Source organism: Meriones unguiculatus, chromosome 11, assembly GCF_030254825.1.
Source record: "Meriones unguiculatus strain TT.TT164.6M chromosome 11, Bangor_MerUng_6.1, whole genome shotgun sequence".
NCBI classification, from domain to species: domain Eukaryota; kingdom Metazoa; phylum Chordata; class Mammalia; order Rodentia; family Muridae; genus Meriones; species Meriones unguiculatus.
Window position 1 is genome coordinate 1,889,777 of NC_083359.1, and position 23,291 is coordinate 1,913,067.

Below are 23,291 nucleotides of genomic sequence, written 5' to 3' on the forward strand. Positions count from 1 at the left end.
AAAACAAAATCATGATGCGAAGGTGCCGTGTTAGGGTTTCCCAGCCTTAGTTCAGAAAACACGAGAGCTCTTTAGAGGGCTCCGGCCTGTCTCTTTGCCCTCGTGATGACCCATCATGGCCTCTTGTTCGGTCACTGCTGAACAGGTGATACAGTACTTCACTTTACAAGCGGTGGCACCAACCTCGGGGAGGAAGGGAAGAGCTGCCGCTGCTAGAGGGAGGCCCGGAACGGGACAGACAAAGCGAGCAGCCAGTCTGGGTGGCTGTCTGGCTGGGGCACCTCGGCTTTTATTGGCGCCTTTTATGGGACGAGCATTGAGCAAGGCAGTGAGTAAGGCTGCGAGGCAGGGCACGGTGGAGGTGGCGGCTCGGGGCACGGGTGGGCCTCAGAGGTTAGGCCAGGTTGCAGTCAGAGACAAGGCTGTCCCCCGTGGCTCCCCTCTGCCTTCCAGGAGAGGTCAAAGCTCAGTGTTTCTAGGTGATAGTGCAACACAAGCAGCTTGTCAGCGTGCGGTCAGAGGAGGCAGAAGCACAGAGAAAACCCTGGCCACACTCCAGCCCTGTTGTCCTAGCTTTCGAAGCTAGCCCCATGAACTTAGAAGGGTGGTACATGTCTGGAGGCCAGCTCTCAAGGAGCAGAAGCAGGGCCATGAGTTCAAGGACAGCCTGGGCTACATAGTAAGGCCTCATCTCAAGAAAAGAAAAGAAGGAGAACAAGCAGTGTAACGGTGGGAAATTGTGATAGAGGGTCCCTCCACCCCTCCCCTTATCTGTGAAGCTCCATGGCCCTGGAATCCCGGGAGTCAGAACCCCGTGCGTAGCTGCTGCCCCGAGCGCCCCTCACTCCCATGCTGAGGACTCTCTCACCGCTGTCCCTGTCTGGGGGGGGGGGAGGCCCTTCCAGGCTCTCCTCTGACTTGTTCTTCATCCCACAGGCTCGGCCTCCAGGAAAGCCTCGAGAAAGGCCATCTGGGGTGTGACGCTCACGTGTGGGAACACGTACTTATTTTGTCGTTGTGCACGATGATAATTCAGCTGGGACCAAAGTTCTAGGCCGTTGTTTTCCTTCAGAGTTTCAAAGGCTCTGACTGCTCTTGTCCTCTCTGTCCACCATTGTTTAGGTTCGCAAAGCAACAGGAGTCCTCACCCTTTGCATGTGGTTTTTCTTCTTGTCCCCTTGGAATTATGAGCATGGCTGCCACACTGCTGTGTTGTTTTCTAGATAGCTGCGCTGTCATCAGGGCCCCAGTTCTGGGCTTTGTTGCGTGACACCTTCCTGTCCATCTTGAACGTCTGTCATTCAGCTATGGGGCCTCCAGGATTAGTCTTCGTCTTATCCCTTCTCTCCATTGCCTTCTGTCTTCCTGTAGATTTCCAGGGAGAAAGAGCGAGCGAGAGAGAGCAGGGACACTCACACTCTGGAACATACGTGGAGGTCCAGGACAATTTGCAGGCACGGGCTCTGTCTCCCACCGTGGGCTCCAGGGATCACCTCGCCCTCCCCCGCCCTGGTTACGTTTCCCAGCTCTGTTCTGCTTTGATGCCAAGGGCTGGTTTCACCCTCTGGTGGACACAACTTATTCTCTTCCCTTTCTGAGCATTTTAACAACAGACTTTACAAGTGGGGTTCTGCTTTTACTGGGGGCTCTATCTCCACTGTCTGAGGCAACGTCCATCTCTTTGAAGACATGCTGTGTCCCGTGCTCAGTTCACATGGGTGAACTCACCGTTTGCTGATTCTTTTATCTTTGGAACGTACGCAACCTGCTTGGGCTGCTTCAGCTCCCTCACCAGGCAAACAGGAACGACGGAGGCTGCTTCACGAGGGTTCCCGACAGTTATGGATCCAGCGCCAGGGCCGGCTGGCACACCTTTAATCCCAGCCCTCGGGAGGCAGATCTCCGTGAGTTCAGGCCAGCCTGGGCTACAGAGTGAGGTCTGGGACAGTGAGAAGACCCTGAGAGAGACCCCGCCTCTAAAACACAAACAAAACCACAAGCCCAGAGCTGCTGGCTTTTACACCACTGCAGAAACACATATGTTACATTTGTGTAGCTTGGTCTTCTCATGGGGCTCCTGACAGTGGTAGCAGGGGCCGCCTCTGGCTCTGTGCCTGCCTTTGAGACCCCTTCCCCTGGCCGGGCGGCCTGGCATTCCTCAACAGAAGAGGAAGTGCCCCATCAGACTGAAACTTGATACGCCATGCTGCCCACCGAGGCCCACCTGTCTGAAGAGAAACAGAGAAGTGGATTGAGTGGGGGAATAGGAGGGATGGGGAAGGGCTGGGAGAGAAGAGGCTGTGGTCAGGACGTAAAATAAATACAACAAAAAGAAAGTCCACCAAGAGCAGAGCCAACGTAGAAAATGGAGCCAGGGGCTGGGGCTACAAGCATGAGGGACACTGCTCAGCCAGGGGGTGCCAGGGAGAGCTGCCGAATCATGGCCCACACTTGCCGAAGGGTGCTATGACCTTTGGCCTTTCCACAGTGAAGGCCAATACATTCCTTTCCTTTCTCTTAAGCCATTTTTTTTGTTGGATTTTCATCACTTGCTATAAGAAGAGACTTTGATACTAAAAAATTGAGAATCTACATTTTTTAAAATTTTTATTTTTTAATATTAGTCACAGTTTATTAACTCTGTATCCCAGCTGTATCCCACTTCCTCATTCCCTCCCAATCCCACCCACCCTCCTTCATCTCCTCCCGGCCCCTTTCCAAGTCCACTGATTTGGGAGGACCTCCTCCCCTTTCATCTGACCCTGGTTTATCAGGTCTCTTCAGGACTGGCTGCAAACTCCTACTCTGTGGCCTAGCAGGGCTGCTCCTCCCTTGGGGTGTGGGGAAGTCAAAGAGCCCACCATTGAGTTCATGTCAGAAATAGTCGAGAATATACATTTTAAAGCCCATGCGTTTATTCTGACATGACGCTGTCATCTTCTCATGTTATTGAGGTCAACCTCCAGCGCTGTTTTATGTCTGGGATTGGCTTGGAGATGCCAGAGCTCATTACAGTTGTAACAGTGTAAATGACATCACAATGACGTCACTCTTCGCGAATGGCACCATTGCTTCCTGAAAACAAACTCGCAAAGATGGGCCTTCTGGGTCCAAAGTGGCACAAGGTATTACGAGTTTTGCTACACAGAGAAAAATTGGCATCACTCCTCTGGAAAGTGAAACCCATTGGCCCTCGGGGCCCGGGCGCAAGGGAGAGCCTGTAGGGGAGCGCCTGTGTTCCCCCGTCGCCTGCGGTGGTTAACAGCTCTCTCACGGTCTCACACACAGCATAGTAACATTTCCTGTTACTTCATGTTTCTTTGTCACTCGAGTCGTCAGCCACGCGCAGATTTGTACATGCTGTGTGCTGGTTTACCTAGCGGACCTGAAACTGCTTCTTCCCCCGTTCTGCTGCTGAGGTTTCTTAGGCTTTATTCTCACTCTGCAAAATGGAAACACAGAGACCTGGGCTGGAGAGATGGCTCAGTGGTTAAGAGCACTGGCTGCTCTCCCAGAGGACCTGAGTTCACTCACGACCATCTGTGGTGAAGTCTGGTGCCCTCTTCTGGTGAGCAGGTGTACGTGCAGATAGAGCACTCGTACACATAAGATATACAAATAAACAAATCTTTAAAAAAATGCAGAGGTTTAAACATGAACAAATGTGGGTTGGTGCTTTCTGGCCAGTTTAATCCTCATCCTGAAGAGTGAATGTGAGAGAGACTCCAAAGAGCCTGGACCAGCTCAGTGGTGATAAATGAAGCCAAAACCAGAGGAGATGCCTGAGGGGTGTTGTGAAGGGATATGCCTCCAGGCCCACCCCCCCACCCCATTCAGGTAGCTCCTTTCCCATCGCAAACGGCGGGAGACTGAGATGGTCCACACTTGAGAGATCATCACAACGGAGGAACGTGATGAGCTGCAGGACTGCCCACAGGAGACTGAGAGAGACTCTGTACTCTGGATGGTGTCGGCCCCTCTCCCACCCCGTCCTACCCCAGGCTAGCCCCTCACACGGCCAAACTAGGAGGCAGTTAATGCCTTCAAGAGAACTGGCCTTCCAGTTCTGATGTCGGGCCTAGATCCGGAGCAGCAGGCATTGCCTCACATTTCCCTGCGTGAGGCCCGTGTGTTCACGCGTGGAGTGAGCAGCAAATGACGTCCACGTGGAGGAAGAGCTAGTGAGCTCCGAGCGAGCGCCAGCCGCCCGACAAGAACAGAGCGACAAAGACAGAGGTTTAAGACATCTTGTCCTTCCACCCGAGCCCAGTTCTCCTCTGCAGGGCTGGAGTAGGCGCCGCACCTCACCCCACCTGGGAGGCGTGAGCACCGGGACTTCCGGCCCAGAGACCCCTTTACCGCGTCTGGGTTTCACATGCAGTTTCTAGGAAATGCGATTCCCTTCAGATCACCGAGGAACCTACCGCGCACAGCGGTCTGCAGAGCAAGTTCACGGGCTGAAGACAGCGGCAGCGTTTACCTCTTACAGTGTCTGTGTGTGTGTGTGGTGCTCGCTCTGCACAGGCGCGCACAGTGTGTGGTTAGCCCGGATGTCAGCTGTTCTGGGGGCCTGTTTTAGTTTCTATAGTTAGAGCAAGGGACAGCTACACTAAACACAATTAAGGAATAAAGCCGCTGAGCTGGGAGCTTCTCCTCCAGACTTGAAGTGACAGAGGCCACAGTCGTCAGCTCCCAAGGCACAAAGTTGAAGGGGGGAGGGGAAGGGAGGAGGGGAGGGGAGGAGGGAGGAGGGGAAGGCAGAGCCTCCAGCATGCCTGTCTGTCTTCTAAGCCACTTTCCCCCCAGCAAGGCAGCCGTCAGCACCAGCCTCGGTTTGATTTGGTCCCATCCTCTAATCCATGCCTGATCCTTCGGTATAAAGGGGCAGATTTACACGCCACGGCTCCCTCCCTAATTTCTCTCTTTTGTTCTAAGCCAAATCAGAACAAGTATCCAAGAAACACTGCCACAGTTTTAACCCTTTGTGGCTTGCCCTGCTCCAACCTTTCCTTGTTTTGAGGATGCTTCTTGAGAGCTGTCTCCAGGTCCTGAGGGTCAGGCTCCTTCAGGGCAGGCACCGGTGGCTGACAGCAGTGACAGGTGACAGCCGTGACAGCCTCGGCCTCGAGTCTCAGCGTCCCTTCACACTTGGCAGTGAGGGCGCGCTCCAAGCCGAGTGCCTCATGTTCTAGGTTGCAGTAGCAGAGCTGTGGGCAGAGTGGGCTGTGCCCGGCTCCCGGCTTGGCAGAGCCTGCAGACAGGGCTTCCTCCTGGTGCTGCGGGGCTTTCGTCAGCCGGGATAGCACAGAATTTGCTTAATACTTAGTCCGTGGTCTCCACAGTTTTTTTCAATGAAGCAACGGAAACCCACAATTTTACGACTAAAACGAAGTCATTTTTAGGCCTAGAAGAGGAGTTTAAACATTGTTCTCTGAGAGCCATCGATGTGGGTGGCTTAAGTCCTGAGAACAGAAAAAAGCCTGAAGCGGTTTGAATGTCCCAGGGACACTGTATAGAGATACAACAGAGAGAGCCCAAGAAACAGATGAAGCTGTGCGCTGACGCAGGCTCTGCCAGAGGCCGCAATGCTGGGGAAGCTGCTGCTGGCTCACAGGCATCCTCTATCTCACACACATGCACGTGTCTCTGTCTCTGCTGTTGTCTCTGTCTCTGCTGTTGGTTTTCCTGGGGCAGCACAAGCTCCCACTGCTCTCAGCCGCTGTCTGAGCGACTTCCCGCTGCTTGGTGAAGGTACCGTGAGTGATATGGGGATTGGGTGTACGTGATTAGAGATGGAAGGTCGAGCAGGAACTGTGAGGCCCAGACACAGAGCCAGGCTCTCCCGGCAGAGAGAGACCCGGCCATGGCCATCCTGCCACGACCATCCTGCCATGGCTATCCTGCCACGCCTCCTGCCACGGCCACCCTGCCACAGCCATGAGCAGGCAGCACCTAGGCAGCGTGGAAACATTTCATCCTGTGAAGATAGGCTACATCTCGACCTCTATCTCTCTTTTAAGGTTTTATTAAACACAGTGTACAGGAGGAAAACTGCCCGTATCTTTTTGTACAGTTCAATAAATGTTCATAAGCTTGAAATAATTGCATAATTAACATCAAAGCCCCTAAAGCTTTTCATGTCGGTTTGGCTATTAGAACAATGAAAATTTCAGCCAGAAAAGTTCTCGTAAAAGCAGGCATGACGGCACACGCCTGTAACCCTGGCAGTGGGGAAGGACACTGGAGAGTCAGTCAGCCAGGGCTGGAGAGACGGCTCTGAAGTTAAGGGCACTGGCTGCTCTTGCAGAGGACCCGGGTTCGATTCCCAGCACCCACAACCACCTGAAACTCCAGTTCTAGGTAATCTGATGCCCTCTTCAGATCCATGCCAGCACTAAGCATACACATGGCACATATTCATACAAGCAGGTAAAACCCTCAGACATAAAATTTAAAAATATTAAAAAACAAAACAGAACACATTCAAAGTCACCCTTGGCTACATGAGACCCCGTTTCAAAACACACACACACACACACACACACACACAAATTCTCATTCTATACTTAATCCATTATCTGATTTTTATTTTTCATTCAGTTCAAAACTTACTCCTCTATCTCAGCATGGACCTGGCTGGCAGAAAAGGGAATCCAGAGAGATGGTCTGTGTCTCTAACATTTTCCTTTACTTCCTCCATTCCCGGGCCTGTCCTCCATTTATCAGTTTTCTCTGATAAAGATCAGCTGTCAGCCAGGCTTTAATGGCCCACACCTTTAATCCCAGGATTCAAGAGGCAGAGGAAGGCAGATCTCTGTGATGGAGGCCAGCCTGGTCTACAGAGTGAGTTCAGGACAGCCAGGGCTACACAGAGAAACCCTGTCTCAAAAAAACAAAACAAAGCAAACACAAAACAACAGAAAAGATCGGCTGTCACCCTGAGCACCTCTGAGTCCCCGAGGGATGTAGCTCATGCAGCAGGACCCTGGCAGCAGGAGGCTTTGGTGCTGGCTTGTTCAGCATCTCATCCCAGAGTCTCCTCCCAGAACGCATCTGCCTGCTCAATGCTGAGCTGATGACTCCCCAAAACAATACTGAAGTGGAAATAATCCCTTTCTTCTGTTAAGTGCTCTATGAAACTTACCCGACCCTGCCTGTGGAGGTACGGTGAGGAGGGTTGTTCTAGACCGTTGTGGCCTGCAGGCGGCCCTAGAGGGACAGGGGGACAGGACAGAGAATCGGTAGCCAAGGAGAGCAGTTGGAGCTCAGGACTCAGAAATTACTAGGAGGAAACGCTTGTGCCCTGGGAGGCCCTGGGAGGCCCTGGGAGGCCCTGGGAGGCCCTGGCAGGCCCTGGCAGGCCCTGGCAGGCCCTGGCTACATTGTCCTAACGTTTTCGCTGAAGACACAGCAGGATGAGCATGAGCGATGGTGCCGGCGCTTGGGCGAGTTTCCTGGCAGAGTCTGTGGGTGGGCCTTAATTCAGGGGCGGCTCCTGTGGTGGGCTCTGAGAACCTCGAGCTGGCTGCTGTGCGCCCCTCCCTTCTCCTGTTCTTGACAATAAGGCCCCGAGGCTCAGGCCTCAGCACTGCTCACTTGGCCCCTGCGCATCTTGGCCCCTGTGCATCGGCTCGCAGTCACGGGGCACACACAGCTGCTCCCACGGACACCACTTGACCCTCCACAGCGCCCCCTTCTCTTAATTGTGTTTGGCTGGTTGGTTGATTTTTGAGACGGAGCCTTCCTCTGTAGCCCAGGCTGACCTTGAACTCACAATCATTCTGCTTCCTAAGTGTCGGGAGAACACCTTGCCCAGCTACCTTGCAGCATTAAAAGTAAATGCAGAGCACGGGAACTCCCGAGCGGCGCCCCGCCCCAGGACGGTGGAGTACAGAGGAGTAGAGAGAGGGGCGGCGTGGAGCCATCCCATCCCAAGCTGGCTTCCCGTGGCCAGGGCTGGAGGACCTCACTCTTGTTCGTGTGCGAAGAATCCTTTGCTGCTGCTTGTGACCGGGATGGGCACCCGGAAGGCATCCGGGAACCCCCAGGAGCAGGGAAAGCCACAGAGGGCAGGAAGCAGGCTTCGAGGACCGAAGAAGCAAGGCAAGAATCTAACGCCACAAAAGGGAGCACTCGAAGCCAGTGGGAGACCCTTACGAGTTTCCCGAAAAGAAATGCAGAATAGCTGTCATTTTAAAAGCCCAGTGAGCTGCAACTTAGACAAATAACTATGTAAAAGCGGAAAAGCATAAGCAACAGGAGAAACTCAGCAGAGACAGACCCCAAGCCAGGCATGGCTGAAATTCCTGTGGGCCCGGAAACTGGGGCAGCAGAATGACACATCTGAGGCCAGCCAGAGTAACACACCACACACACACACACACACACACACACACACACACACTAGGAGGACACCTGCTCCCGCTGAAGCGTTTCTAACCCTTCCACTCTGAGTCCCCGGGCCTCAGTTACAATTCCTTTCTCTATTGGTTCATTTTGTGTCTCTGTGTGTGCACCAGGCATACATTAGCCAGAGGACGACTCGTGGAAGTCAGCCCTCCCCCCACCCCCGTGTAAGTGTAGAGATTCGAACTCAGATCCTTAGCCTTGTCGGGAAGCCTCTTCGTTCAGCAACCCGTCTCCCTACCCTGGACTTCGTGTTTCATATTCCTCGGTACAGAACTGCTTCTTCAAGCAGGCGCCCAGCTCACCACACGAGAACACGGGACCCTCGTGTGCTGTTCTAGTCTCCCCTGTACTCCCCCCCACCGGAAGACGGGGTGCTCCACTTTTTAAATTTACAAGTGAAGAAACTGAGGCCCAAGGTGATGACACACCCAGTGAAGGTGGAGACAGAGTCTTTGCTCTTCGCTGTCCGTAGGTAGGAGTGCTGTGTGTTTGGCTGAGATCTCTGACTAATTCTATTCTAAGATTACCCAACTATGTTTGTCTATATAACATATTTTAAGATCTATTAAACTGAGGACGTGCAGTGGAGCTCAGGATGTGTATGTAGAATATAGCTGAATTAAAAGGGGGAGAGCTAAAGGGAAGGAGGGGAGAGAGATAGAAAGAGGAAGAAAAACTTGTCCTAATGATCACACACACTGGAAATCACTCTACAAAACACCAATAAGCACTCGGAATAGAAAGCCCAGTGTATTCTCATTTCCCCACAGCAGACTATCACAGGAGGCAAGATCCCAAGTGGCTATTTCATAAAGATGAACAAGAAGATCCCAGTTTTTAAAGATGAAAGCGAAGGGTCCACCGGTGTAATTTTGACATACTAGACCCTTAGGTTAATGGAGCAGAGGCCAAAACTAGGTCCACACATCTGCAGCCACTGAACACGCGGGATGTGCAAAGGCCCCATCTCAGCCCTTGCCTCGCCATGTGCAGTCATCCAGAGCAGCTTGCGAGCCTTGGCGTGGGGCTGAGCCTATAAACCTTTTAGGCAAAAATGCAAGAAACATGTTTGAGGATTCAGCTTTGGTCATGTTTTTAAGAACATGAAACTATGAACTTCTCTAATCCCGGCACTCAGGAGGCAGAGGCAGGCGGATCTCTGTGAGTCTGAGGCCAGCCTGGTCTACAAAGTGAGTCCAGGACAGCCAGGGCTACACAGAGAAACCCTGTCTCAAAAAATAAATATGAACTGCAAAAGAAAAAGTAATAAAACACACTTCATAAAAATTATAAACTGTACCCTACAGAAGCCACTATCAAGACAATGAAGACACAAGACATAGGCTGGAGTAAAATCTTTATGAAACATACATCTAATTTAAAACATTGTATTCCAAATATATGAAGAATTCTTACAACTCCATAGCAAGAAGACAAACAACCCAATTAAAAAAAAAACTAGGCCAAACATATTAATAATAGATATTTGACCAACAAAGTTATATAAATGGTAAAATAGTTCATGAAGGGGTATTTAACATGATCAGCCACCAGGAAAATGCAAATAAAAACTGGAATGGCTGAAATATAGAAGTGTGTTGCAAACAGCACCAAATGCTGCTGCGCTGCAGCGTGTAGCTCAGCCGGCGGGAGAGTGAAAGGACCGTCTACAGAAAACAGCAGGACAGTTTCTCATAAAGTTCACAGCGCTACCTCATGACTCAGTGACTCTCCTGGGAGGTGTTTCCCCAACAGAAACGAAAACAATTGCCCACACGAAGATCTGATGGTGTGTGTTCACAACAGCATCGAACTGCCTTCAAAGCAGCAGCACCTCGTAAAGCCAACATGTGGAAACAGTCCAGATGCTCTAACAGGCAAGCGACAGACAACTGCAGTTTCCATAGGAGGAACAGTGCCCGGCTAAGGAAGGAGTGAACGTGCCAGGCCCGGTGGCACAGGTCCGTAACCCCAGCTGCTTAGGAGGCTGAGGCAGGAGCATGATCATGTTCAGGGCCTGTGTGACACAGAGAGCAAGTTCAAGGTTACTTGGGTCTGTGAGTGAAGACCCCGCACCATTTTCTGACCTCTGTGGGCAGCGAGCACATGGAACACACAGACAGGCAAAACACACTCACACACAATGAAAGATATGAAATAAAGGCATCTAAAACATTTTAAAATTAGTCATGGTGGCACCTACCTTCAATGCCAGCACTTAGGAGGCAGAGGCAAGCAAGTCTGTGTGAGTTCAAGGCCAGGCAAATTCCAGTCAATTCAGGGCCTCATAGTGAGAGCTGTTCTCAAACTAGATACATACATAGATACATGGATAGACACATAGATAGTTAGAGAAACAGATAGATACATGGATAGACACATAGATACAAAGATAGAGAAATAGATAGATACATAGATAGATACATGGATACATAGATAGATACATAGATGGTTAGAGACATGGATACATAGATGTTTAGATACATAGATAGTTAGATACATAGATACATGGATACATAGATGTTTAGATACATAGATAGTTAGATACATGGATACATAGATGGATACATAGATGGTTAGATGGTTAGATACATGGATACATAGATGATGTTTAGATACATAGATAGTTAGATACATAGATAGATATATGGATACATAGATGGATGGATACATAGATGGTTAGATACATGGATACATAGGTGTTTAGATACATAGATGGTTTAGATACATAGATAGATACATGGATACACAGACGGATGGATAAGTAATTTAAAAAGCAGGAAGATGAACATGAATGAGCTGTAAGTGAAATCAAAGCACTGCTTCCTAAGTCTGCCACTAAGTGTAAATTAAAACTACAGACATTATAGCACAGAGGAAAATGGGCACAATGGTACACACCACAACTATAGAAATTAAGAGGTAGAGCAGAGGGTCAGGAGTTCAAGTCACCCTTGGCCACACAGTGAATTCTAGGCCACCCTGATCTGTGTAGACTCTGTTACAAGAAAAAAAAAAGTTATATATATTTAAGTGGAGATGAAGACCTGAAAATCTTGGGAATGGCATGGCATGAGGTCCCTGAATTATCAGGTTGTTTGTTTTGTTGTTGTTTGGTTGGTTGTAGTTGTTCACATTTTAATGGTTTATTGACTATAGCACAGATTTATTATTGTCCTCTTCACCTTTGAACTGTATACAGAGCAGGTAACCATCAAATGTTTGTTCAAACTCTTAATGGATTTCAAGATTTTAATTGTGTGTGTGTTGCCATGGCCACACATGTGCCCATAGATGCTAGGAGGAGGAGGAGCCGGAGGAGGAGCCGGAGGAGGAGCAGGAGGAGGAGGAGGAGGAGGAGGGTTAGACCCTTTAGAGCTGGACTTACAGGGGTCGTAAGCTGCCCGCACTTGATGCCAACAACCAAACTTGGGTCCTCTGGAAGAGCAGCAAAGACTCTTAACCGGGAGTTCTCGCTCCTTTTTCTGGGCCCTGCACCTCTGGGATTGGACGCTAGAGGCGCTTCTCTAAACCCCAGGGACCAGGAGGCGCCAGCAAGACTTCTAAGAAACGTTCTCAGATCAACATACAGGAAAGGGACAGTTTAACAAGACAAAACTTCAGACGTTAGTGTGGTAGTGGCATGAGTGTTACGGGAGCAGACAGCCACTTTCCGCTCAGACCTGAGGTCTACTCCAGGACAGGACCACGCTTGGGCCTGTAAACTCGGCCTAGAAACCACAGCTGAGCAGAGGAGAATCTGCTGCTATTATTTTTGTCAAATGGGCTCGCTATTAAATGGCCTTCTAAAGACTTCTCTATCCATAGATCAACGCCGTTCTCAACTCTCATCAGAGAAGCTTCATGTTGCAGTGAATACCGATCACTACAGAGGCCTTCATCGGATTAGAGTGTGGCAGTTGAGTTACCATGGAGTCCTCAGCCCAGAATGAAACGTCTATTTCATGCCCCCTCCCTACACTTCTCAAAGGCCTTTGCAGAAGAGGGGTTGGAAAGACTGCAAGAGCCAGAGGTTACAGAGACTGCTGAGAAACGCGTCTTCTGGGTATGCCAGGACCATCACACCCGAATCAACGTGGCTCTGGTTGCCTTCTCAAGACCTACTCAGGACCTGTCCAGCCGACATCCCATTAGAGATTGGGGAGTAAAGACCATTCCCCACATTCAGAGATGGAATAAAGATGGGAGCAAAGACCATTACCCACATCCTTTGGTCAAATTATGCAAACTTTATTTTCTGTCAGACGGGACTATCTCCCTAAGTCAGTGTTTGAGAAAATGGAACTGAAGCCAGGAGAAGGTGGGGTTTAGATTAGCCCCAGCACTGCAGGGTGAGGGGGGGTTCCAGGGGTTTGGTTACACAGAAACTTGGCAGAACATCTTACCTTGTCAGGCTGGAGGTCAGGGTGTGGAGTATGTTAAATAGCAGAAAGTAGGTCAAGACAAGGTCAAAGCCAAGTTTTACCGAACAGGAAGAAACTTACTCTGACCCTGTAACAAGCTGGCTTTTGATCTTCAGGCAGAGGCAGGCCGGTCAGTAGGAGCTATCTATGTATCTAACCATCTATGTATCCATGTATCTAACCGTCTATGTATCTAACCATCTATGTATCTAACCGTCTATGTATCCATGTATCTAACCATCTATGTATCTAACCATCTATGTATCCATGTATCTAACTATGTATGTATCTAACCATCTATGTATCTATCTATGTATCCATGTATCTATCTGTTTCTCTAACTATCTATGTGTCTATCCATGTATCTATCTATTTCTCTATCTATGTATCTATGTATCTATGTATCTATCTGTTTCTCTAACTATCTATGTGTCTATCCATGTATCTATGTATGTATCTAGTTTGAGAACAGCTCTCACTATGAGGCCCTGAATTGACTGGAATTTGCCTGGCCTTGAACTCACACAGATCTGCTTGCCTCTGCCTCCTAAGTGCTGGCATTGAAGGTAGGTGCCACCATGACTAATTTTAAAATGTTTTAGATGCCTTTATTTCATATCTTTCATTGTGTGTGAGTGTGTTTTGCCTGTCTGTGTGTTCCATGTGCTCGCTGCCCACAGAGGTCAGAAAATGGTGCGGGGTCTTCACTCACAGACCCAAGTAACCTTGAACTTGCTCTCTGTGTCACACAGGCCCTGAACATGATCATGCTCCTGCCTCAGCCTCCTAAGCAGCTGGGGTTACAGAGCCATGTGGGGAGCATGACAGGGCTTTCCTATCTCCAGACAGTTTGGTTTCAGGAGGCTTATTGTGACGTTGAGAGTATAGCACATCTTCCCAGCATGCAGGGAGCCACGGCCTCAGTCCTCAGCATGCACGGAGCCACGGCCTCAGTCCTCAGCATGCACGGAGCCACGGCCTCAGTCCTCAGCATGCACGGAGCCATGACCTTAGTCCTCAGCATGACTTGGAGAGAGGCAGGAGTGGGGAGAGAGAGAGAGAGAGAGAGAGAGAGAGAGAGAGAGGGAGGGAGAGGGGGAGAGAGAGACAGACACAGAGAGAGAGATGGAAAGAAAGGGAGGAGAGACAGAGAGAGAGGAAGAGGGAGAGACAGAGGGGGGAGAGAGAGGAAGAGAGAGACAAGAGACAGAGAGAAGGGGAGAGAGAGACAGAGAGCTGGAGAGAGGGGGAGAGAGACAGAGAGAGAGGGAGAGGGGAGAGACAGGGAAAGAGAGGGAGAGACAGAAAGACAGAGGGGGAGGGAGGGAGAGAGAATATGGAGAATGTCATCCAGAAATAAAGATTTTAAAATGTAAATTTCAAACTAAAACACTTGATAAAAAGATCTAACATATAAAAGAAGCATATGAAACCTCACACAGAATAAAATCAAAGGAATCTATGCCAAGACAGATAATGACGTAATCTCTAAAAACTAGACACAACATGCTTAAGACAAAGAGCATGTGCGTGAAGAAGAGAGAATTACACATACAAAGAAAATACTCTGACAATGGATTATTTTTCATCAGCAACACGGGTGGGGGGGGTCAGAAAAAAAGCAGCACTTTTTTATATGCTACAATAAAGGCAGTTGGGGAAATGGGATTAGTGGGTAAAGAGTTTGCTGTGCAAAGATCAAATCCCTAGAACCCATGCAAAAGCTAAGCATGACGAAGGGCTGCTGTGGAGAGCTGGTGGGGGTAGGGGTGGGCGGTGTAGACAAGAGGATTCCTAGAGGCTCCGGGCCAGCTGGCCTGGCCACACAGCAGCCACCAACAAAGAAACCCGGCTCAAACAAGATGGCCAGGACCAACACCTGCGACTACCTTGACTCCAGTCAGTGCCGTGGCACAGCCGCCCACATTCATGTGCGCTTGAACACGCGCACACGTGTGCAAATCATCACACGTGAAAAGAGAAGAAGACAGTATGCGGGAAAGACGGAGGGAGGGAGAGTGACCTGAAGTGTTATAGCTGGTATATTAGCCTCTAGAAACAGGGAAATAAAAACACTGCTAGAAAAAGAAAAACAGAATCTGCCGCCCACAAACCTACAAGAAAAGTCTTCCTGATCATGGGTTTTTGAAGTCATGTATGATGCATGAGTGTTTGACACGTTTCTCTAATGTATGAAATGAGGGTTTAAAGTAGCGGTATTGATCATGAGGAAAGATAATGAAAGTTTTCTACATTTCAACCAAATGGTCTGACGCCAACCCCAGTAAGGCGTGACGACTTCTGCACGTGAAATGTGATGCAGCCACTAAAAGAAGGGAGACACATACTCAGAGCATTAACCACAGAACCCTAAGATTAGGAGAGAAGACACATACTCAGAGCACTACCATTAACCACAGAACCCTAAGATTAGGAGAGAAGACACATACTCAGAGCACTACCATTAACCACACAGAATCCTAAGATTAGGAGAGAAGCTCACAGGGAACCAAGAAAAAGAAACGGGAAAATGCAGACTAGAATGACCAGTCTCAAAACGTAAATTGCCACACTTATCCCTATCACAAGGCAAGTTGGCACACTTACCCCTGTCACAACTCACTTGGCAGCAAAACTCACTCATCCAGATCTGTTTGTTTGTTTGTTTTGTTTGAGACAAGGTTTCTCTGTATAGCCCTGGCTGTCCTGGACTCACTCTGTAGACTAGGCTAGCCTCGAACTCACAGAGATCTGCCTGCCTCTGCCCCCCTCCCCCCCATGCACCACCACCACCCCGAGTTTGGGAAGAAGACAGTTGTCAGATCTGTGAGGGGGTAGGCTTGGAGACGCTGGAGCGGTGCTCACGGCTGTGACCTGGGCCAAACAATCTCAGCATCTTAAATGCCTGCCCCACCTTTAAGAACTAAACCAGAGTCTTGCTATGTGGCCTGACTGGCCAGGAACTTGCTGTGTAGACCCGGCTAGCCTGCCTCTGCCCTGCTGGGTACCCAGCTCTCAGGAGCTCCAGCTGCTCCTCAGCCTTACGGCTCTAATAAGCCACAGCTCTTGGGCTCATGTAACTGACGAGCTTGAACTGCTCTTTCCTTTAAGGCACACACGGGTGTCTGTAACTTAACAGGTTAGGGCTGTCCTGACCGCAGGTGCGGCTAGGGGTTCAAATATGTCATCTCCTCCTCCCTCTCCCCATCCTTCCCTCCCTGACTTCCGTTCTTTCTCCCCCTTCTAAAAAGGCAGGGGAAACCACACGGGACTCCTTGACTTCCATTTCTGCTAAAGCAGGAACAAGGTGCCAATCTCGCTTCTACTGGAGTCAGCGGAGGAAGTTAGAATTTTCTCTGTGGTCCTGATAGGCGTCTGTTCTCCTCCTCCTCCTCCTCCCCCTCCTCCTGCTCAACCATCTCCTCCTCCTTCTCCTCCTCCTGATCCACCCCTCCTCCCTTTCCTCTCCCTCCTACTCCTCCTCCCCCTCCTCCCTTTTTCTCCTCCCCCTCCTCCCCCCCTTCTCCTCCTCCTCTTGCCCTCTCCAGCAGGATCTGAGCAGGGATGAGCCAACTGGATTCCTCAGGTCTACAGTCTACAAGCTTGGCAGCCACAGCGGAAACACAGACTTCATTCTGTTTCCATCCAGGTTCCAGAAGAGGCCTCTTAGGCTCTCACTAGCCCATCTCGGCCACATGTCCAATCCAAGAGGGTGTGGTGCCTCCGTTGCCGGCTTCTGTGGATTGATAAGCAGCAGGTGGCCCAATCCACCAGGCAGCCAGAGTCCACGGCACCCGTGGGAGGAGGCAGCGCAGAGGAACCTGGCTGGCCGGCAGGTCTTCAGACCTCCGGCTTCCCAGGACATGAATGCGCGCTCCCGTTGAACCTCGAGTGCAGCTCGAGGAGCCTGTCATGGTGAATTCCCTGAAAGGATTGTCTGACTTGGCCATGAATGGTAGCAGATGCCTTTGGTCACCCACGGATCTCTGCTAGTTTGAGGCCAAACTGGTGTGCATGTGAGTTCCAGGACAGCCAGAGCTACACAGCGAGACCCTGTCTTAAAAAAACAAACAAAGCAAGTCAGACTCAAAATAAGCGTCAGTGAACTGGAGCCAGCAGCAAAGATGAAGGCTCCCAGAGGAAGAAAGGGGCACAGCCTAACAGAGAGAGAGAAGACAGACAGTTTAGATATTAAAGGAGTGTGACCTGATTTGTAACAGACTCGTAAAACAAGATATACTGGCCAAGCTGCATTTTGCTGTTTTGATCCAGTCTAATAGTCACAGGGCGGTTCTGAAGTGTCTTCTAAATCGGGAAGACAGATTGGTAGAGGACAGATCTTCAACATCGGCGGAAGGACAAATTCACACCCGATTCTAACCATGGGAACAACCAGAGGGGGCTAGAGAGAGGGGGCGCCTGCGGCTCTTCCGGAGGACCCGTGTTCAGTCCCCAGCCCCAGGCAGGCAGGCAGGCAGGCCGCAACCGCCTGTAACTCCAGCTGCAGGGGTCCTAGGGGCCCCAGCCAGCACACCCACAAGCACACACGCGCAGCCATGAGCTTTGACATGTTTTAACAATAAGAAGAATGTTATGAACCCATGGCCGGCATGCTGCACCCTAGAGGAGCTCCCGGAGTGCCAGACCAGCCTGACCCAGGAGCAGCAGCCTCGCACACGGAGGGAGCACACACCTGCTCAGGCAGAGGAGGACCCTGCAGCACAGAGGCCCACACGCGAGGAACAGGTGCACCCGCACACAGGCCCCGAGCGTGTCACCGCACGCCCACCCGGGCTTTCGGGGGGAACAAAGCCATAGCCCCCTCCACCCCCCTGTGTGTTGAGGCACAAGGTGCCCAGTTTAATTGTGCCTCAGCCGTGAGAGGGAGCACGCTCACACACAGGAACACTCGCTGAGGGTGCACATGCTCACACACAGACACACGGATCTTCAGACACACAGAACTAAGGAAGGAATCCGAAGACGAACGTAGAACAAGTTAAATCATCAGAAAAGAGGGTGATGTGGACGGGGCTTTCCCAGCTCGCCTTCCCCTCTTCCCGACACAAAGAATCACTAATGACTGCGGGAAGAGGGACAATTGGCCCCCCCAGGGATGAGTCCCCCATTGGTTATCAAGTCCAAATGGTCAGCTCTGAAACCGTATACACAGACACCAAACGCAGACTCAGCACTTGTAGCCATGTATTTATGAAAATTTATGAAAACATTTAGACACACAAACATGTATGTAACAGTAATAACCAAAGAGGCTATCATCGGGGGAATGGGAGCACGGGGAGTCGGGGGACATGGGGCATGGGAGAGGCTGCAGAGGGGGAAGGAAAGGAGTTAAATGGCACAATTATATCTTATTTTAAAATGCAGTAAAATAAATAGGAGTAAGGGTGGGCAGTGCAGCCACGGCACAGGGCCTGGAACCATCAGGCGCTTTGGAAGTAAAAGGTGACAGCTGATGGGGTGGGACCAGGCACGGTCTGCAGTGGGAGACTCGGCCACAGAACCCTCTGAAAGTGCAACCCCAGAGACACAGTTTATAGATGGAAGAGGAAAACACGAGAGAAACACAGAAAGTACATTCAAGGTTCTAACGTCAATCCGGACGTTCAAAGAGAAGAGCTGAAAATGTTGGTAAGACACAATTGTGAGAAATAACATCCTTGTTGGACACGGTAGTGCATGCCTGTAACCCCAGCTCTTAGGAAGCAGAGGCAGGAGGATCTGGAGTTCAGGGCCAGTGATGGCTACGTAGTAAGTCTGAAGCCAGCCTGAGCTACACCAGACCAGAGAGACAGAGACACAGAGACACACAGACAGAGATACAGAGAGACAGAGAGAGAGACTCACACAGACAGGACAGACGATAGAGACAGACACAAAGTGAAACAGAGAGAAAGGAAGGAAAGAAGGAAGATGAGAGAACATAGTTCCTGTGGTTCATCCTGGAGAACAGTTTCCTTCTTTCCCAGCAACTTCGGGCTGATTTAGAAACTGGCCACAGACCAAGAGCAGGTAGAGATGAGCCCTGCTCAGAAGATGGAGGAGACGGGCCAGCAGTGGTTAATTCAGCAGACCAGAGACCATCCAAAGCTGGGGCTGGGGAGCCGGCTCTCGGGCTAAGAGCACTGGCTGCGCTTCCAGAAGACCCAAGTTTGGTTTCCAGCACACATGGCGACTAACAACGACCTGTAACTCCAGTTCCAGGGGATCTTGTGCCCTCTTTGGCCTCTGTGGGCCCTGACACATGGTTTACACAGACAGATAGGCAGGCGAAACACCCATATACATAAAATTAAATATTCAAACACCAAATCTGTGCCGTGTGTGGTGTGTCGATGGCGTTTGCACTCAGAGCAAGCAGAGGCGAGCTCTTAGCCCTGAGGGAGGGACTACGGCTTGGCATAGTGGGAGCTGGCTGAAGATGTGTCCAAAAAGCATGGCCATCATTACCCAGACCAGCCCACCCAAGTCCTCCTCCTCCTCTTCCTCCTCCTTCTCTTCCTCTTCCTCCTCTTCCTCTTCCTCCTCCTCTTCTTCCGCTTCCTCCTCCTCCTTCACAGAAGACTAGAAGCTCATCCTCTGATACAGAAGTGACTGGGTGCGGATGTTAGCAGATGTGTCCAGTTGAACACAGAGAACCTAAGGAGAGTCACCGGCTGACTGCCAGGTCCCCAGTCCTCTTCTTCACAGTGCTGATGGTCAAGGTTCTGTGACCCCAACCGGTATCTAGCAAGTTTATCTCTGGAGAAAGCCAGCGTCAGTGAAAAGAGCCACTGAGCCTGGCCACAAGGGACTGAATGCCAAGTGCAGAGATCCTTGCCCAGAATCCCCACCTCCCACAGCGTCCGTTCTCAGGGGACAGCTAAGGATCACCAGACAGTGGAAAAGGCCAGAAAGGGCTCAGAGGAAGCAGGAGCACATGTTAACATAACTGCTACATTCAGAACTACCAGGGGAGGCTTAGCATATTCCTCACATCAGTGGGGTTAGAGCAACACAAGACAGAGGGGATCCCAGAGTAGAAGAGATGGGCAAAGGCAGGGGAGAGTAAAAGAAACAAGGAGAGCTCGGGATCCTCCTCCTTCACAGAAGAGCCACGTGTCAAGGCTCCCTTGTTAAAAGTCCCCCCTACGCTTTCACCTCCAAATTCTGAGGGAAACTTACCCCTTCTTCTACAAAATCACCAATAAAACACGCATTGCATAAAGGCTCATCAAATAGGAAAGACACCTAACGCCCCCCAAAAGCGTTTCTCTGAAAGGAATGACTGAAGCAGCTGTCAATGCTGCAGGCACAGCCCGTGTCTGAAGAGCACGGGTGTCCGTGGCGCCTCGATGCTGCACGTACGTATTGTTTTACACGTCCATTTATAACCGATGATTCGGTTATAAACTGTGAGCGTGTCATTTACACACTGGCGGGCAGAACCCAGTTCCGTATCCAGTGCCTGCACGGTGGCTCACACACATTTCGTTAAGTCACCTCCTGTAACCGTTGTTCCAGGGGATCTGATGTCTTCCTCTGGCCTCTGTGGGCATCAGGCACACATGTACACAGACACACACACACACACAGACGCAGTCACACGTTGGCAAAACACTTCTACACCTCAAATAGAATAAATTTTAAATAAATCATTTGCACAGAGAGGGGCTTACAGAAATTATATTTGTTTGAGATCCCACATGCCCTAAGGATAGTCTCGGGCAAAGCGACTTTAACAAGATCACCTAAAAAGTTGAGAGTTAGTAGGCTTTCCGTTACTTTGTACGCTGACCTAAAAAACTGCTTTAAAATGAGCAAGTTAGGAATAAGCGTGGGAGTGGATTCACTATAGTGACAGAGGAGGGCATCAAAGAGTCACAGACAGGAAGAGTGAGGAGAGCTGAGCTCGCGACAGAGCCTAAGCTGTTTGACCTTTGTTGTTTTGACAGAACCTCTCCTTTGAGCTAGGGTAATAGCTATGTCTCAGAAATTTGTAGGAGTGAATTAGGCACATTAATTTTCTTAGTTCAAACACATCCTCAGTATCCTCTGCCGAAGGCAGTGTGTGGTTTGTTTGTGTTTACGATGGGGTCTCAAGCCCAGGCTGGCCTTGAACTCCTGATCTTCCTGCCTCTGCCTCTCAAATCCTAGATTTCCGGAATTCACAAGCTCACCTGCCTTGTTCAGATTATAGACACTGGGAGGAAACAGCTCACACCAGAAAACTTGATCATGGAAAATCATTGACTTAGCTGTTACCGAGCTAAGCAGAGGACACTTATTTAATTTACCTTGAAGACCATCTTGGTTTTGGAAACATGGCAGGCAAGGCAGACCTTTAAAAAAGATGTAAAAAGGTAAGGCTCTTTTTAAACGTAATAAAATAATAGTGGGCCTAGAGTGCAGTCAGGGGCAGAGGAGGACATGCTTTGGCTTCACGAGGCTCCGGGTGGGCCCCAGCTCCCCACCTCAGAGAACGTTCACTGCCCTCAACAGCGCCATCACTGAGGAGAAGGCCTGGAAATAAACAAGGCAGACTGAAGCATCTCAGGCCACGCCATCCACAGTGTGGGTGATGCGGGGATTGTAGAGCCCGTCAGCCGGAGGACACTTCTGATGACAGGAAATGGATGGCAGCTAGGCATGGAGTCACTTCCTTGCTCTCCATCTCACAGGAAGAAAAGTCAGCCACCAGATAACTGACAAGTGTCCATACGCCATTTCCTATGTGCTTGTCCCGTAGTCCCTTTTGTTCCTAGTCACAGTGGAGGCGTCTCCTCTGATCCTCAGGGCCCTTTTCTCTGCCTCTCCTACGGCACGCCCCTGGTCCTGGGGTCTTTGACACACATGTTCCAGCTGCTACGCATGCCACCTCAGAGCTCCATGCCCTCGGCCACGTTTACCTCCTCTCTGGGGGTCACAGCCACTGGAAGAACCGGGATGTTTCTTGCTGGCCGCTTTGAGGAGGCTGCATCACTGAGAACACGTTCTCCACCTGTGGGTCGAGACCTTGTCCAAATTCACGTGACCCCAGGGTTTGTAAGCTCTGCTTCACCTCTGCTGCGGCCTACGCAGGGTGTCCGCAAAGCCTCAGGAAATGACTTCTTAGATTTCACGGACGAAGTTTCTCCTGTCACACCAGATACCAGCGACCACACTCAGAGAGGCAGTCCTGAAGCAGAGACAGGTGGGCACCCCAATTAGTGATAGAAAGGTAAATGTTACATTATCTGCCTTGAAATCACAGCCTATGGTCACACACTAAAAATAACATGGTTAAGAAGGGTTTTCTTATGAGTAAAGCCTCAGGAAACGGATTTGAATTAACATAGCCCCATTCCATCCAGAGACTCCAAACAATGACACCGCAAAGACAATAGCGGCATCATCCAAAAAAAGGGACTGCGAAGTGAAGTGCGAAGTGCGGCCTGCGGGCACGGCACGGGATGAAGAAAGGGAGGGAGCTGTCCTGCTCAGAAGAAGCTCTAGGGAGCGTTTTTTTGGCTGAGAAGTGCAGACGTCCCTGCTTGTCCACATCCCCGGGCAGGACCCCGTGACAGTAGCCGTGATCACAGGTAAAGGCTGCAGAGATGGGTCACGGGAAGCAGGGTTGGCTTCCGGCACAGACAGCAGGCACTGAAGTCGGGAGCAAGCGAGGTTAGCTTTGAAGCGTGCCCCTGTGCCAACGTGAACTTCCCATGGCGGCGAAGGGCTGGACAAACCCGAGGCCTGTCCCTGTTTGCGCCATCTGTAGGTAGACAATCGCACCGGAGACAGACTTGAATCCGGTGCCGAATTCTCTCTGTTGGGAAGTAGGGAAAGGCTGGGCATGGTGCACACCTTCAATCCCAGCACTCCGGAGGTGGCGCAGGCGGAGCTCTGTGAGTTCTAAGCCAGCCTGGTCCATAGATAAACAAATAAACAGGGGAGAGAGCGGGGGAGGGGGGAAGCATCTGAGAGAATGTGTTCAGGAAAGTACAAGTTCTTTTCAGCCTCTGAGGACCGAAGCTGCACAAAGCTTGAATCTGCTTGTAGCCTCACATGGGTTCCTCAGAAATGGACAGAATCCACCGGGCTCTGAGTTCAATGCCCAGCGCCACAGAAAACTATTAAAAACCAAAGGCATCTCAACATGTCAGCTGTGCATGAAAACAGTGACAACGAAGGGGGAGCAGGTCCTGAGAAGCGGGGGTCCTGGAGGAAGCGGCGGGTGGTAGTAACGGGGGGGGGGTTCTCAGAGCGCGGTCATGAGCGATAGCAGGTTGATACAGCGAGGAACGCGTGTCAGGCATCGCGCTGCCGTTAGCATGCAGCGGCCCAGGCTGCTTTCCTAGCTGTGTTTGTGTGTGTGTGTGTGTGTGTGTGTGTGTGCGTGTGCACGCGTGTGTGCGTGTAACCAACCTCACCGCACACTGCGGTGGCAGAAACTAGTCACGAGGCCCTGGAGAGGCA